Genomic DNA, 14,660 nt, shown 5'->3' with positions numbered 1-14,660 from the left:
ATTCTTTCATTGGACATTTGGGTTGTTTCCAGTCTGGGGCTCTTACAAATAAAACTTTTATGAGAAGTTTATGTACTAATTTTTTGTATGAACATAGGCTTTAATTTTGGTGGGGAGGGTGTAAATATTTAAGACTCTGATGGCTGGACCAGATGGTAGGTGTTTATATCACTTTTTAAGAAATTGCCAAATTGTCCTTTTTATATTCCCACCAGCAACAGATGACAGCACTAGTTGCTCCATATCCTCACTTACAGTTGGCATGGTCAGTCTTTTTTTTCTTAATTCTTTATTTAAATTCAACTTATTTAACATATAGCAAATTATTAGTTTCAGGGGTAGCATTTCTTTTTAACTATAGCATGTTTTAGTAGATGGACAGAGGTATCACACCAGTTCTGTGGTTTTAATTTGCATTTCCCTAATAACTAATGATGTTGCACATCTTCTCATGTGCTTCTAACAGATCACTATCATACATTATATTGATGTTAATTATGCCTGTGTCTGTAAATTCTGCTAGGCTGCCTATTCATCAGAAGCACCCAATGCATGATTCTATCAAATTCTGCTTTTTTTTTTTACAATTTTTTTAAATTTTTTATTTTTTATAAACATATATTTTTATCCCCAGGGGTACAGGTCTGTGAATCACCAGGTTTACACACTTCACAGCACTCACCAAAGCACGTACCCTCCCCAATGTCCATAATCCCACCCCCTTCTCCCAACCCCCCTCCCCCCAGCAACCCTCAGTTTGTTTTGTGAGATTAAGAGTCACTTATGGTCAAATTCTGCTTTTTAAAATCTGTATTTGTTGCACCTTCTCCTACATCAATCAACCATTCCAAGGCCCATTACAGTGTAGACTTTCTCAGGGAAGCTGTCTTCCATTGTAAAGAGTGAGTTTCACTCACTGAAATCAGGGCTTGCAACTGGAGAAAAAAATTGGTAGCTCTGTTCATTAAAAAACAAACAAACAAACAAACCAACAAACAAACCATGACTGGGTATTAAAACACCATAACTGGTTTTCAGGCCTCCTGGATAGAAAAAGGAACAGATATCTGTACAACCTACAGCTATTTACCTCTGGAGTACACTGGGTCAAAATGGACTAACCTTGTTCTGGAAGAAACACTGCCTCAGGCAACAGGAAATGTTTCTTTTTCTCAGTACCCAATGTCTAATGGGATAAATTGACTCCAGTGAGTAGTACTTAAAAGGAAAGCTCTCTAGGAAGTTTAATTCTCTAAGATTTTACCTCAATCTTTTGGGTAAAGTCTCAGAATAGCATTGTAAATGGACACTGTCAATTAAACTCCCTTTCAGAAATGTTAACATTAGAAAGTGATGTCTTCTGGGATACCTAGGAGGCACAGTGTGTTGAGCGACCAACTCTTGGGTTTCAGCTCAGGTCATGATCTCAGGGTCATGAGATTGAGCCCTGTGTCAGACTCCATGCTTAGCATGAAGTCTGCTTAAGACTCTCTCTTTCCCTCGCTCTCTGCCCCTCCTCCCCCCACGCTCTCTCTCACTCTCTCACTCTCTCTCTCTCTAAAATAAACAATTCTTTTAGAAGAGTGATGTCTCCTTTCATGACATTCACTGTTTTATATGGGAAAAAATATAACCATGTGATAATGTCATCCATGATGACACGTACACCCTGCTATTCAATACCCTCCAGAAACCTCAATCACGCAGGATGAGATTGGGGAGTATCCTTTGAGAGAACCCCAGTTGGCCACACAACCATTCGATTTTGGAACACCAAAGGAGTGTTTTCTGGTAGCAACCTTACATAGTAAACTGAATCATACTTTTTAATTCTCATTTCAAATCTTCAGTGCTATTTAAGTCTGACAGTTTTAGTGGTCTCTTGGGAGCCTCAGAAGCTCACCATAACCATTTGTACCACACAAGTCTAGTGATTATGAAATCTGTCTGAAGTAGGTCTGCTAGCAATACTTCTTAGTCTGAGTACAGCAGAATTGCTGGGGCCTTCTGTTGAGATGATATAGATCTCTCAAAAAGAAAGAGTCTGTTTAGTCATTTTTCCCAACTGTGTGTATTGCCTTCAGACAAGGGTTGATGCATCTCCTGCATAGTGTCCTCTGCAAGTTCCTGGGGCATGAGTGGAGGTGGTGTGGGTGCAAAATGACTATCAACCTTCCCCATGAATGTGAAGGCTCCTGAAGATGGCCCATTAAAGACTCTCGATTTGGGGGCACCTGGGTGTCTCAGTGGGTTAAAGCCTCTGCCTTCAGCTAAGGTCATGATCCCAGGGTCCTGGGATCAAGCCTCACATCGGGATCTCTGCTCACCAGAGAGTCTGCATCCCCCCTCTCTCTCTGCCTGCCTCTCTGCCTGCTTGTGATCTCTGTCAAATAAATAAATAAAAATTAAAAATTAAAATTAAAAAAAAACTTTATTAAAAAAATAAATAAAGACTCTCAATTCATCAATGGAGACAAATAACATCCTAAATCCCAAATGAAATTATATTATCTATCTATGGACAAGAAGCTTCAAACCTTAGCTATTTTCCTTATAAACAAGAGGAAGGATGGACAATTCCAACTGGATCTGCTACAATAACATAAAGGCATTCAACAAGGCCTTTCTCAAATACTTGAATGTGTTGCCACTGTGAAGATCGGAGGGAGCAGCATTTATGGGATAGGAACACAGGAACCAATGACAGATATTTTTCCAGGTGACATAGCCAGAGACAGTTCACCTCCCATCACCTGGGGACTCCCATCTTAGCAACAATGAGAGTGACAAGGGGCCCTGAGCCTGTGGAATCCACAGCAGTGAGACAGAATGGATACCTAAAAAGTATAGTTTGTTGAGACCAAAGGAAATCAGATGCAAGGAAATCTCATTTTATAAAATAGAATTTTCAAAGAAAGCAAACATGGATCTTTTCCTCTAGCCTACATTCAGAGATCAAGTCATAGCGTATCTACAGATGGAATATCCTGGAAGACAGAAATGCCTCACATCCTACTCCCCACGGACTATGCGGGCAGGGCTCTGATGAAGTTGAGAGAGGTCTCTTTCACAGAGAAATAACCCTTTATACATACAACTGGCTCTATTATCTCCAGCTTTATTACCACATAAATACATTCCTCCCTCTATCCTCCATTATAAAATAACAGTTCTTCCTATAAGATTTTTATCTTAGCTTTAACTGTGAAAGCAGCTCATGGCATGTCCTCCTTCTTCCCTGGGCCACACGAGACCCTAAACCTTCTTCCCCACTCTGTTGGAGATTGCCAGACAAATTACTAAATTTGCCTTGGCACACAGGAGATCCTTCAAGCCTCACCCTCCCTTATGGGGTATGACACGACTCTTAGAAGTGACATTGAAAAGTGTGCAGAGATCCTTAGGCAAAATGACTAATATAATATGAATGCTTGTAAAATTCTGCACCGCAGTGGGGTAAAAGGTAAATCACAGTGGCTCTTCAGGATAAGCATGAGGAAAAATAAGTACTCTGGTAATTATATTTCTTACTTCCATGGGATAAATCTATAGAGATGTAAAGTGAGGTAGAAACACTGTGGAAGAAAAAAAAAGCAACTACGAAACTAGACGCCAGGTGGTTGGTTCCCTTAGTAAATCCACTGGAAAAAAATATTAGTTTCCTGACCTTCAGAAAAAATTAATCATGTTCTCAGTCATAGGATGACCCCAATGTTCTCCAAAATGTCATTTTTGAAATTGCCTATTAAATGCTTTTTGTATTGCTTTAACTCAATAGGAGATTTAAATAATTCATCTCTTCCTCTGGATACCAAAGACTCAGTGGAGGAGGAGAAAGAGGAGGGGGAGGGGAGGGGAAAGGGGGGGAGGGGAAGGAGAAAGAAGAGGAGAAGAAAGGGGGAAGGAGAAGAATGGAACATGAAACTATAGCATAAAGACAGCTACAAGCTGAACAAAATTGGGGATTTCTGAAAGAAAGCCTACAGAACAGATAATACCAGAGGGACCTAGGTCCCAGTTCAAATGCTAAGCAGTCTTCATGCCCTCCATTTGTAATAGTTTCTCTTTTTTCTCTCCAGAAAATGGCCACTTGATGTCATACTATGGACATGTACCCCATGATACGAGCTCCTGCCTCCAAATAAATTCTTAGATCCTCTTTTTATGCAGTCCTATTTATAAATTGTGATTCCCATTCTACACCTCTTTAAGCTATACCCAACAACATACAAGCACTGAAAAATTTTTAAACAATGAGCTGAACCCATTTAAATATAATGCACCCCTCTCACCAAATACATAGCACTGTTACAAGGTATGAAAGTGGCAACAGATTATCACAATGCAAGAGCATGGGCCTCCTCCCCAGCCTGCCCTACATCACCATGTCTGTGTGCATTCTGGCTTTAAGAATTCTGTGTGCATTCTCTGCTGTAAGAAAGGGAAGGGCGCACAGGCCCTCCTCTGGCACAATACCACTTATCCAACGCTCTTGTGCAATCACCACACTAATAGACATCCACATTGCCAATACCAAGCTGACACTTTCTTGAGGTTACAATAGCCCTCAATTCTCAGGCCCGATTATGACAAGCTATTTCCAACATGGAATTTTTTTTGATTATCAGGAGGGTACACCAACCTTCCTCCCCATCCTCCCAATGGAATGAGGAGGACAGAAGTAATGAAAAGAGTATGAACTGAAAAGTCAAGTAGACCTGGCTTGAAATTCTTCTGTGGCCTACAGCCAGTAACCTAAGATCTCTGAAAGCTCTTCCCATCTGAAAAATGCAGATGGACTGACCTACCACTTCAAGTTATTATAAAAGTAAAGGACTTGGCAGAAGTCCTGAAGTGCCAGAGTCCTACTCAGCGATATTCATTCTCCTTCCTATTCATCCCGACAGGCCTGGAACTTCTTCCTAATAGAAAGGAACACAACTTTTGCAAAGCACCAGAAGAAATGTTTTGTTTCAAAATATTTTAGATTTAGAGCTTCAAACCTAAATTGGGCACTTTGTGTTTGCCCTAAGTCATGTTGTGTTTTCTGTTTATATTTTTCTTTTTATTTATATGCAAAAATAACCTAATAAAAAAGGATAAAAGACTTCCTGGACATCAAACAGCTCTTACAAAACAAAGTTTTCATGATTTAAAAGTGGAAGGAGCAAAAGCATGTGGATTATATTTCTCCTAAAATACATATGTGAAGAAATGAGAAAAGAAAGCACGTTTGGGGTTTTATTACACTCAAAGCATTTCAAGATGTTTAGCAAATCCAGAATCCAGCTGTATTCATACCCCCCCAATATAAATGGTTAATGGTTTCCTACTGAACTCAGCAGACTTCCACTCTGTATTTGCTGCTCCTTATTTGTCTTGAGAGAGAACAAAACTTGCACTGTGGTGATGACCTGCCTTGGGAAATAAAACAGCGTTCTCCAGGCAATGCTCAGCAATAAAAACCAGTGGTTAGGTGAAGAACCAAATGTGACAAATTTGATATTTTGAAAATGTCACATTGAGCATGGTTGATAGCCGTGAGTTGAGTTTGGAGAATTCAGGGCAGAGTTTTTAAAGTAAACCAAAGTAATGTTTTTTGAATGAATGGTGTGTATCTTAAATGCTCCTTATTAAGATGACTGTATGTTGAAGGAATTACAGATGATGAGATCATGATATCTATATAAATCCACACTTTCTTGACTCTCTAGCCTGACAAGGGTACTATGTTTTCATATAATATAATGAGGACATTTATGACATCATTACCAATTCAACTATGGTGGGTTTTTTATATATAGATTTATTTATATGGGAGAGAGAAAGCATGTACACGGCGGGGGGGGGGGGTGCAGGGGCCAGAGAGAGAGCCCCTGCTGAGTGTGGGGCTCAATCCCAAGACCCTAAGATCATGATCTGAGTCAAAATCAAGGGTCAGACATTTAATCGACCAAGCCACCCAGGCACCCCAACTGTTGCTTGGCTTTAACCACCATCCCCCACACTATATTCAAGGAACCATACCCCTTATAACAATTCTTTGAAAAATTATTAGACTTGCCCATGAAAAATATATTCAGACTTCACTTCAGAAATTTTCTAGCATTTTTCCCCCCACTCTGGACATTAGGCTAGATTTTTCTTTTCTTTTTTTTAACGGTAGGCTCTATATCCAATGTGGGGCTTGAACTCAGGACCCTAAGATTAACAGTCATGTTCTACTGGCTGAGCCAGCCAGGTGGCCCCTGGACTTTAGGCCCAATTTATTGTATACTCATCATAAATGATTCTAGGTATGGATTTGTGTATACAGTAGTTTATAGTTACATTTTACTTACCTAGCAATATTTGATTTTTTTTAAACACATCAACACATAGGATATGAAAAAAAGTATATGGAAATAAATTGTGTCTGATCTAGAGAGGTAATTATAGAACTTATTTGATTAGTAAGAAAAGTAGAGGTATTTTGAAAAGCACCTCAAGATCTTAAGGTTTAGGATTATATATTGTAGCATATGTAAAATAATTATAACACAAGGAAGGAAATTTTTCTTGACCTTAAATAGGAGCTTTGTAAAATATTTCCCTGAACTTCTATTTAGCAGTTTTGTTGACAACACACTTTTAAATGGCCAGGTACATATTTTCTTATTTTTCTAAGGCTGGAGAGATCTTAATTCTGATCATCGAATTGTGAAATGGTGACTATTTTCTTATTAAAAATTATGTCCTCAGGTTTGAGTATGTCATTGCATCTTTGGGAAAGGGATAGATGAAGCTACATCCCTCATGTAAGCATCCATTTATTCTGCAAATTTCCCTCTAAATTTAATAATAAGGAAACGTTTTCCTCTCCTAAAGAGTCGATGTGTTCCTTTTGTTGGACAGTAAGAACAACAGGGCTTACCACAGACTGCATGAAGCCCTAGGTCAGGAAGCACAGACATAAATACAATATTGAAGGCCATAACGATTTTACCTGTTTCCTGGGGAAATGACTGCCTTACTCCTCCTTTTTCTGGCCTTACTTTTGACTGTACTATTGAATTACAAGGCATCTCATACCAGATAGAAGAGTAAATCATTAAAACATATATGTTTCCACACACACTTAACTATCTCCCCCCCCTTTTTTTTTTCTATTTAACAAAAAATTATTTTCATGATGACAGATAAGGAAGTGGTTTGTCAGGAGAAAAGAATTAATCTCACAACTATATCTGACTCCAAAAAGAAAAATAAGTCAAGACTTGCAGATATTGGGATTAGACTTGGGGATCAAAAAAAAAAAAAAAAAAAAATGTCCCTCCGAGAAAACAAAGCAGATGGCGACTCTACCTTGTTACCAACCCCATCTGTATTACACTCAGAGCCTTGGTTTGTGAAGAGATGGTTGTCATGACAATAAGCATTTGAGAAGAGTTCTGGAGAAGCTCATGGATTTAAGAGTGTCTCCTAGCTTCCCAATTTTTGAAACACACACACAAAAAACCATTCCCTCCGTCCACCAAATAAACAATTCTACTACTTCTTGTATTGGCTACAATTATTCTCTATTGAAAGTATACATTTTTTTCTACTCTCTCATGTCAAAATCCTCCTTGGAGGGACAGAAAAGCTCTTTACTCTGATACAGCCCGGCTTGCAGGTAAACTAGTCTTTTATTTTTATTCAGCAAGGGCAATGGTATTAACTACCGCTTAATTTTTTTTTTTTCCTTCCTAGCCCAGAAAAAAAATCAATTTCAGCTTAAATGAAGAAAGGGGAAGAAAGTAAAAGAAATGATTTTCCAGTTTTTGAGAGCAGATTGCAAACCAAAGAAGGAAAAAATTTAGTAAACTATAAAGGAAAGTACTTAAGCCTGTCCTTTGACGTGCTTGGCAAATGCACAGGAAGGCCAGCACTGTGGGGCGGTGCTGGGTTCACGCACAAAGAACGTGGATTGGCTGTGTTTAAAAAGTCAACAAGCACTTGTACCTTGGAACATACATTTTTTTCCCCCGTCCACCTAGAAGCATACCTACAGAAGCATTTCAAAGACTATTGTCATCAGTCTTGAGTTTTCCGGATAACTGTAAGCTCCCGGGAAGCACTATAAACGTCAACACAAAGACTGAGAGGGAAGCAGACAATTCTTTTTAAGCAAGTCCCCTAAACAAATGGGCAGCAATGATTTCCTCCTCCTGCCTCCCCACTGCCTAAGCCACTCAATGAAACCAAAATTGATGATTATCTTAGTCTTAGGGAGTGTTTTCTCACACACGTGCACACACACACACACACACACACACACACACTTGCTAGAGGAACATCCATTATTGTTGATGACCTGGGGACATCTAGTTCTAGAATGAATTAAGAGCAAAAAAGAGGCTTATTTTCTCATTGTTTTCACTTAAATTCAGCACATTCAAATGGGAGTCTTCCAAAGCAAAATCACCAGAAATGTTGAGTATCAAATCATATAACAACTGTTCCTCTGAAAAACCAGAGGATAAGGCATAGGACCCCATCCCAGGAAGGAGTAGGCAGCCCCAAGTCTGAGGCTAGTGGGGACCCAAGAGTCCCACAAGCACACAGGGGATTTATTTAGAAAAGTTTGCTTCCTTACTTCCAATCTTCCTACAGCTCCCCGCCTCTCACATTCTTGCCATTAACCTACCTGAAATTCAACCCCAAAGAGAACAAACAATAAAATAAAGGAGAATCATTTCAGCCTCTTCCAACCCAGATCTGAAGTCAGGTATCACTGACCTTATACATACGCCTGTAGAGAGAGCCCATAAAGAAATTAGAAAGCCAGAGACTACTTTCCTTTAACCCATGATGGATTCTTTTTTTTTTTTTTTAAATTTTCAATTTTTTATAAACATGTATTTTTATCCCCAGGGGTACAGGTCTGTGAATCAGCACTCACCAAAGCACATACCCTCCCCAATGTCCATAACCCCACCCCCCTGCCCCCCACCCCCCCGCCTCCCAGCAACCCTCAGTTTGTTTTGTAAGATTAAGAGTCGAGACAAACCATGATGGATTTTTTTTTATAAGCACAGCAGATCTAATGATAAGGTAGGTAGCTGGGAGAACCTCTAAGAGATATTCTCTAAATGCTAATTACCTTCAAAGCAAGAACTATTTCATTTCTTATTAGTTCAACATGGCCCTTGGCTTGGTATTGAGCTCCATCAGGAACATTGACTCTAGGGGCACCTGGGTGGCTCACTGTGTTAAGCCTCTGCCTTCATCTCAGGTCATGATCTCAGGGTCCTGGGATTGAGTCCTGCATCATGCTCTCCACTCAGTGGGAAGTCTGCTTCCCTACCCCCCGCCTCCCTCTCTGTCTACTTGTGATCTCTGTCTGTCAAATAAGTAAATAAAATCTTAAAAAAAAAAAAAGAATGTTTACTCCCTATGAATTACAAGAAACTGCAATAATATTTTTCAATAAAAATAAATAGTAACTACATTAGTTTTATAGAGCTGCTATAACAAAGTCAACTGGGGAGTTTAAAAAACAAAAACAAAAACAGAAATCAGGAAACAACAGTTTAGAGACCAGAAGTCTGAAATCAAAATGTCAGCAAGGTCATGCTTTCTCCAAAGATGGTAGGGAAGAATCCATTCTATGCCTTTCTCTTAGCTTCTGGTATTACAGGCAATCCTTGGCATTCCTTGGCTTATAGATTCATCATTCTAATCTCTGCCTTCAACAACACATGATGTTCTCTGAGTGTCTTTGTATCTTTTCTCTTTTTATAAAGACATGAGTCCCATTGGGTTAGGGCCTGCACGGAGTATGATCTCATTTTTAACTTGATTAATTGCAAAGACTATTTGTAGGTAAGGTCACATTCATAGATACTAGAGGTTAGGACTTCAGTGTATCTTTCGGGGAGATGCAATTTAACCCCCAAAAATACAAACTGTAAACACTGTACCTCTTACATGGTCATGCTCAACATTCAACAAATACTATTGAGTATCTCCAATTTATATAAACCTGGCATGAGGCTGGGTACTGTGAATACAGAGATGGGACAACATTCTCGTTCTCAAAAAGGTCATAGTCTATAGAAGAATCAAGAAAATCAAGAAAAATGTCGTAAATGTCATGAAAATGTCATAAGACCATAATGACTGTGTTAAGTACCAACAGAAGGGAAATATCTGAGAAGTGGGCACTTTAATCTTTGAAGCTAGGGAAAAGGTGGTTCCTTAGTTGTAACACAGTTTTCCCCTCTTCCCAGCATATTGTTTTAATGACTTCAACTCTTTCAACATCAAGGTTAAGTTCTTATTCCTATAGTAACTCTTCCCCATATCAGGGCTTACTCACAAATTCATCTCTCTCATGAGACTGGGAACAGAATGAGCACAGGGACTATGTCTTGATAAATTATACCAACAGTACTTAATGTCATACCTGGCTGAGAAAAAGCCCTTAAATAAGTATTTGTCAAATAAGCAGGGGGGAATAGGTAAATAAATGAATGAGATAAAATGAGTGTAAATGAATTATCCTCTGCAATTTGAAGGACTTCCCGGAAGATCTCCAGTTTCTCAGTGAAGAGAGGTGTTGACAGGTGAAGATGCAGAGAGGTGAAGTGACAGGATAAGGTGTTGGAAGAGCATAATGGAGGACTGAGATGGTTGCTGTGGAAATAGGAAGAAGGCAAGAGCAAGAGGAATTGTGAGATAGAGAGAGGGACCAAGGAGAGAAAGAGAGAGAATACACTAGATGGGCAAGTAGAATATTTGGGAAACCACTGTTGGACTCCCCAATCTAACTAAAAATCCAACCTCTTGGACTCTCCAATCTAACATTTAAAAATCTCTACAACATAAAAAAAAATACAATCTTAGAACAAAATAATCTTTCCCTTTAACTAGAAAATTACCCTTTTGAATATAGGGTTACTTACATCCTAAAAATTCAGTATCATCTATGTATAGACCCAATTTTTTAAGGAGCAAAGACTGAAATTTAAATGTCCAATACATTTTTTTCCCTATGAAGAAAAAGAAAAGTATTTAGTAACAGTCCTAAATATGATACTCATTGGAGTACTTAAAAAGCATGAATTAATTACAGAAAAGTTACTTAAAAGCATGAATTATTACACTCTTTGGAACGCCTACTATGGGTCAAGCATATATTGATGTCAGGGACAAAAAATAAATTAATATGTCTCGGTCTCTGACATCAAAGCTAAGAGAGAAGAGTGTCTCATTAAAAACTGATTGGAAAGCTGTATCTAAGACCACATTAGAGGACTAACCAGAGCTGTAAGACTTGTTCAGTTTTCTAATTCGCATCTCAGTGGAATACTTGGGGAAAGGGAAGCAGTGAGACGAGACACAGGGACCAGAGGTATGGCATGACACTGAAACTGTCCCTACACCAGACATGCAGGGATAGAGAACCTGGAGAAAGGAGTGGTCAGAAATGTGGCTCTTGAAGGATGCAGGAGCCAGGGGGAGCTAAGGAGTTCTGGCTTCAGCCTTGAGGCAAAGAGAGACCAATTAAGCATTTTAAAAGTAGGAGTCTTAGGGAAGCTCTATTTTTAATTTCTTGAGGAATCTCCACACTCTTCTCCAAAGTGGCTGCACCAACCTGCAATTGCACTCCTGGGTATTTACCCCAAAGATACAGATGTAGTGAAAAGAAGGGCCATCTGTACCCCAATGTTCATAGCAGCAATGGACACGGTTGCCAAACTGTGGAAAGAACCAAGATGCCCTTCAATGGACGAATGGATAAGGAAGATGTGGTCCACATACACTATGGAGTATTATGCCTCCATCAGAAAGGATGAATACCCAACTTTTGTAGCAACATGGATGGGACTGGAAGAGATTATACTGAGTGAAAGAAGTTAAGCAGAGAGAGTCAATTATCATATGGTTTCACTTATTTGTGGAGCATAACAAATAACATGGAGACATGGGGAGATGGAGAGGAGAAGGGAGTTGAGGGGAACTGGAAGGGGAGGTGAACCATGAGAGACTATGGACTCTGAAAATCAACCTGAGGGTCTTGAAGGGGCGGGGGGTGTGTGTAGGAGGTTGGGGAAACCAGGTGGTGGGTATTAGAGAGGGCACGGATTGCATGAAGCACTGGGTGTGGTGCAAAAACAATGAATACTGTTACGCTGAAAAGAAATTAAAAAAAAAATTTTTTTTAAAGTAGGAGTCTTAGGTAGGGTGAAGGCGAGGAGAATGAATAGAGATATGCTGAGATATCGAGGAAGGATAATTAACTGAATTTAACAAATGAGGGATGAAAAGACGGGGAGGAGTCAGGATCTAAGTGTCTGGCCAGTGCGACTGGCCACGGTGACGGGCATACATAAGGAAGAGAAGGCTCATGAGGAACGCAGTGAGCTTAAATATGTTTTGTCTAACTTCCTGAGAAGCAAGGAAAAGTCTCGTGGATTGCTGAAATAAGGCTCTGAAGCCAAGAGGTCTGGGGCAGCCTCGAGTTATCAATTGGGTATGATTAGGAAAAAGGTAAAAACTGAAGTCACTGGAGATGAGTTTACCACAGTTATACCACTTAGAAGGGGAATGCAGAGAGAAAAGAGGCAAAGATGTCATGAGAAATGCCAATGCCATCAAAATAATAACCATTTTTTTTCCATACTTGAAACAATGACTTTGGTACTTTAACTTTAAAAAAAAAAAAGCCTTTTTCATTCAGAGACTATTTCTAAAGTTAATAATAATAATAATAATAATAATAATACAGCATGGGGCTGGCATGTGCCATCCTCTCTTAAATAGAAGTTCAAAAAAGGAAAAATAAACATGTTATCCACTGATTCTGAAAAGGTTCAACTCTGGCCATGTATGTGGCTTTTTGTCAAAATACTTTCAATAGTAAGAATTCACAAACGGCATAAAATATATCTTCTCTTGGTCATTCCCACTTGGGGTGACTCAACACTTCCAATTTCTCAGATTAGGAGCTTAATTTCAGAAGATCATCAACATTCCTCTTCTTGAATCCAGAGGGGGTCCTGAGAGGAGACAGGGTCCCAGCTCGGAGGAGCCTCCTGCATCTGGAGGCCTGAGTTTGTGTTCTCCCCACCGGCTTTCTGAAGGTGCACTTAAGTGGAAAATGTGGTCTCGCCTTAGCAATGACGTCACCTCATGCCTCCCAGCAGACTTTGTAGCAGCTTCCTGTTTCCGGGGAGCTGACTGTTGCTGAGCTGCCCTGAGAGGAGTCAGCCTTGGAGCTGGCCATGTCCTCTCCTGAGAAGAGTGAGCAGAGCCACTGGGGCAGTTTTTCTCACAGAGCTGGCAAGCAAGGTGACAGCAGGGAATAAAATTTGAGGAAAATAAAACTTAAAATTACATCGTCTATTTTGAATTCTTGGAAATAAAGGAATGTTGAACAGAATTATTTTTTCTTCCAGGCAGAAGTTGTTTTTATTTTTATAAATGAAAATTAAGAGAATATCCATAATTTTGGACTAGTCAGATTTCTAACCTACATTTCTAACCTACATTTCATTGTCATAAAACCAAAGAAAAGAACTTTCTCTCTCTCAATATATATATATATATATTTGGTCTTTCTCTTCCTACCATCTATGAAGCAGTTAGGAAATTCTCCAGGGAACAATGGACTAAAATTCCTCATCATCACTTTCTCTAGTGCTATGGTCAGCTTCTCAAATCAGCTTCCAATCCAGAAAGAGGAATTAAGCCAGAACTGGAGATGGGCATGAAGGTAGTTCCTTTGATTCATAGAAATTGTGGTTATCAGCATGAACCTATCTTACAATTAGCAGTGAAAATATACTTTGTCTTCAAGGCTGTAAAATCTCTTGTTCTAAGTATTTCAGACCACAGATAAGAAAATCTTACAATCACTAAAAAACCAATACAACCACCCCCAATACACACACAGACACACATACAGACACACACACACACACATACACATACCCCAATAACACATATACCAAATCAGAAGCAAGGTTTAGGAATACTTAGCAAGACGTAGGAATGGATGTGTTTTCTGGGATACGAGGACATACAGGTGCCATCACTGTAATTACATATATTCTTATTCTTTCTCATGATAACAAGATTACTGATGGTCTAAGAAGAGAACGGGCTCAATCCAGGAAGTCACCGACTGGGTTCCGGTTTGCTCAGGCAATGCTGGAGTGGGTAAAAGCATGAGCAGAAGTTCCACACTCCAGGAAGACCTAATTATGTCCCACATTTGTAAAAAGAGAAAAATGACTGTTGGCTACCTTCTTCGAGTTCCATGTTTTTCAATTGGATTTTTAATGTTTCAAATGTAGAATGAATTATGAAAATGCAAGGTGTAAAGGGAGAGATAATAGGTTTTGCGGAGACCAGGTTTGCTACTTTCTAGGTACATGAGCTTGGGTGAATTATTTCATTCCTGGTACCTAGCACAGTGTCTCTCTTGATCTATACTCCATGAATATTTTGTGAATGAATGAACTGTCCTGGGCTTCACTGTTAATTTTTTTTAAGTTTTTATTTATTTGACAGAGATCACAAGTAGGCAGAGAGAGGTGGGGAAACAGGATGCCCGCCAAGCAGAGAGCCTGATGCAAGACTCAATCCCAGGACCCTGGGATCATGACCTGAGCCGTAGGCAGAGGCTTAAC

The 14,660-nt window shown here is 39.4% G+C and overlaps 1 protein-coding gene across 1 annotated transcript in view; it reads right to left on the bottom strand.

Annotated features, from left to right (window-relative positions):
* Positions 1-14,660, bottom strand: part of ESR1 (estrogen receptor 1) — a 388,052-nt gene that overhangs the window by 82,633 nt on the left and 290,759 nt on the right. The window lies entirely within an intron of this gene.

This window comes from Mustela nigripes, chromosome 5 (assembly GCF_022355385.1).
Source record: "Mustela nigripes isolate SB6536 chromosome 5, MUSNIG.SB6536, whole genome shotgun sequence".
Lineage (NCBI taxonomy): Eukaryota > Metazoa > Chordata > Mammalia > Carnivora > Mustelidae > Mustela > Mustela nigripes.
Note: the sequence above shows the minus strand (reverse complement) of the source record. Positions and strands in the feature narration are given on the sequence as shown.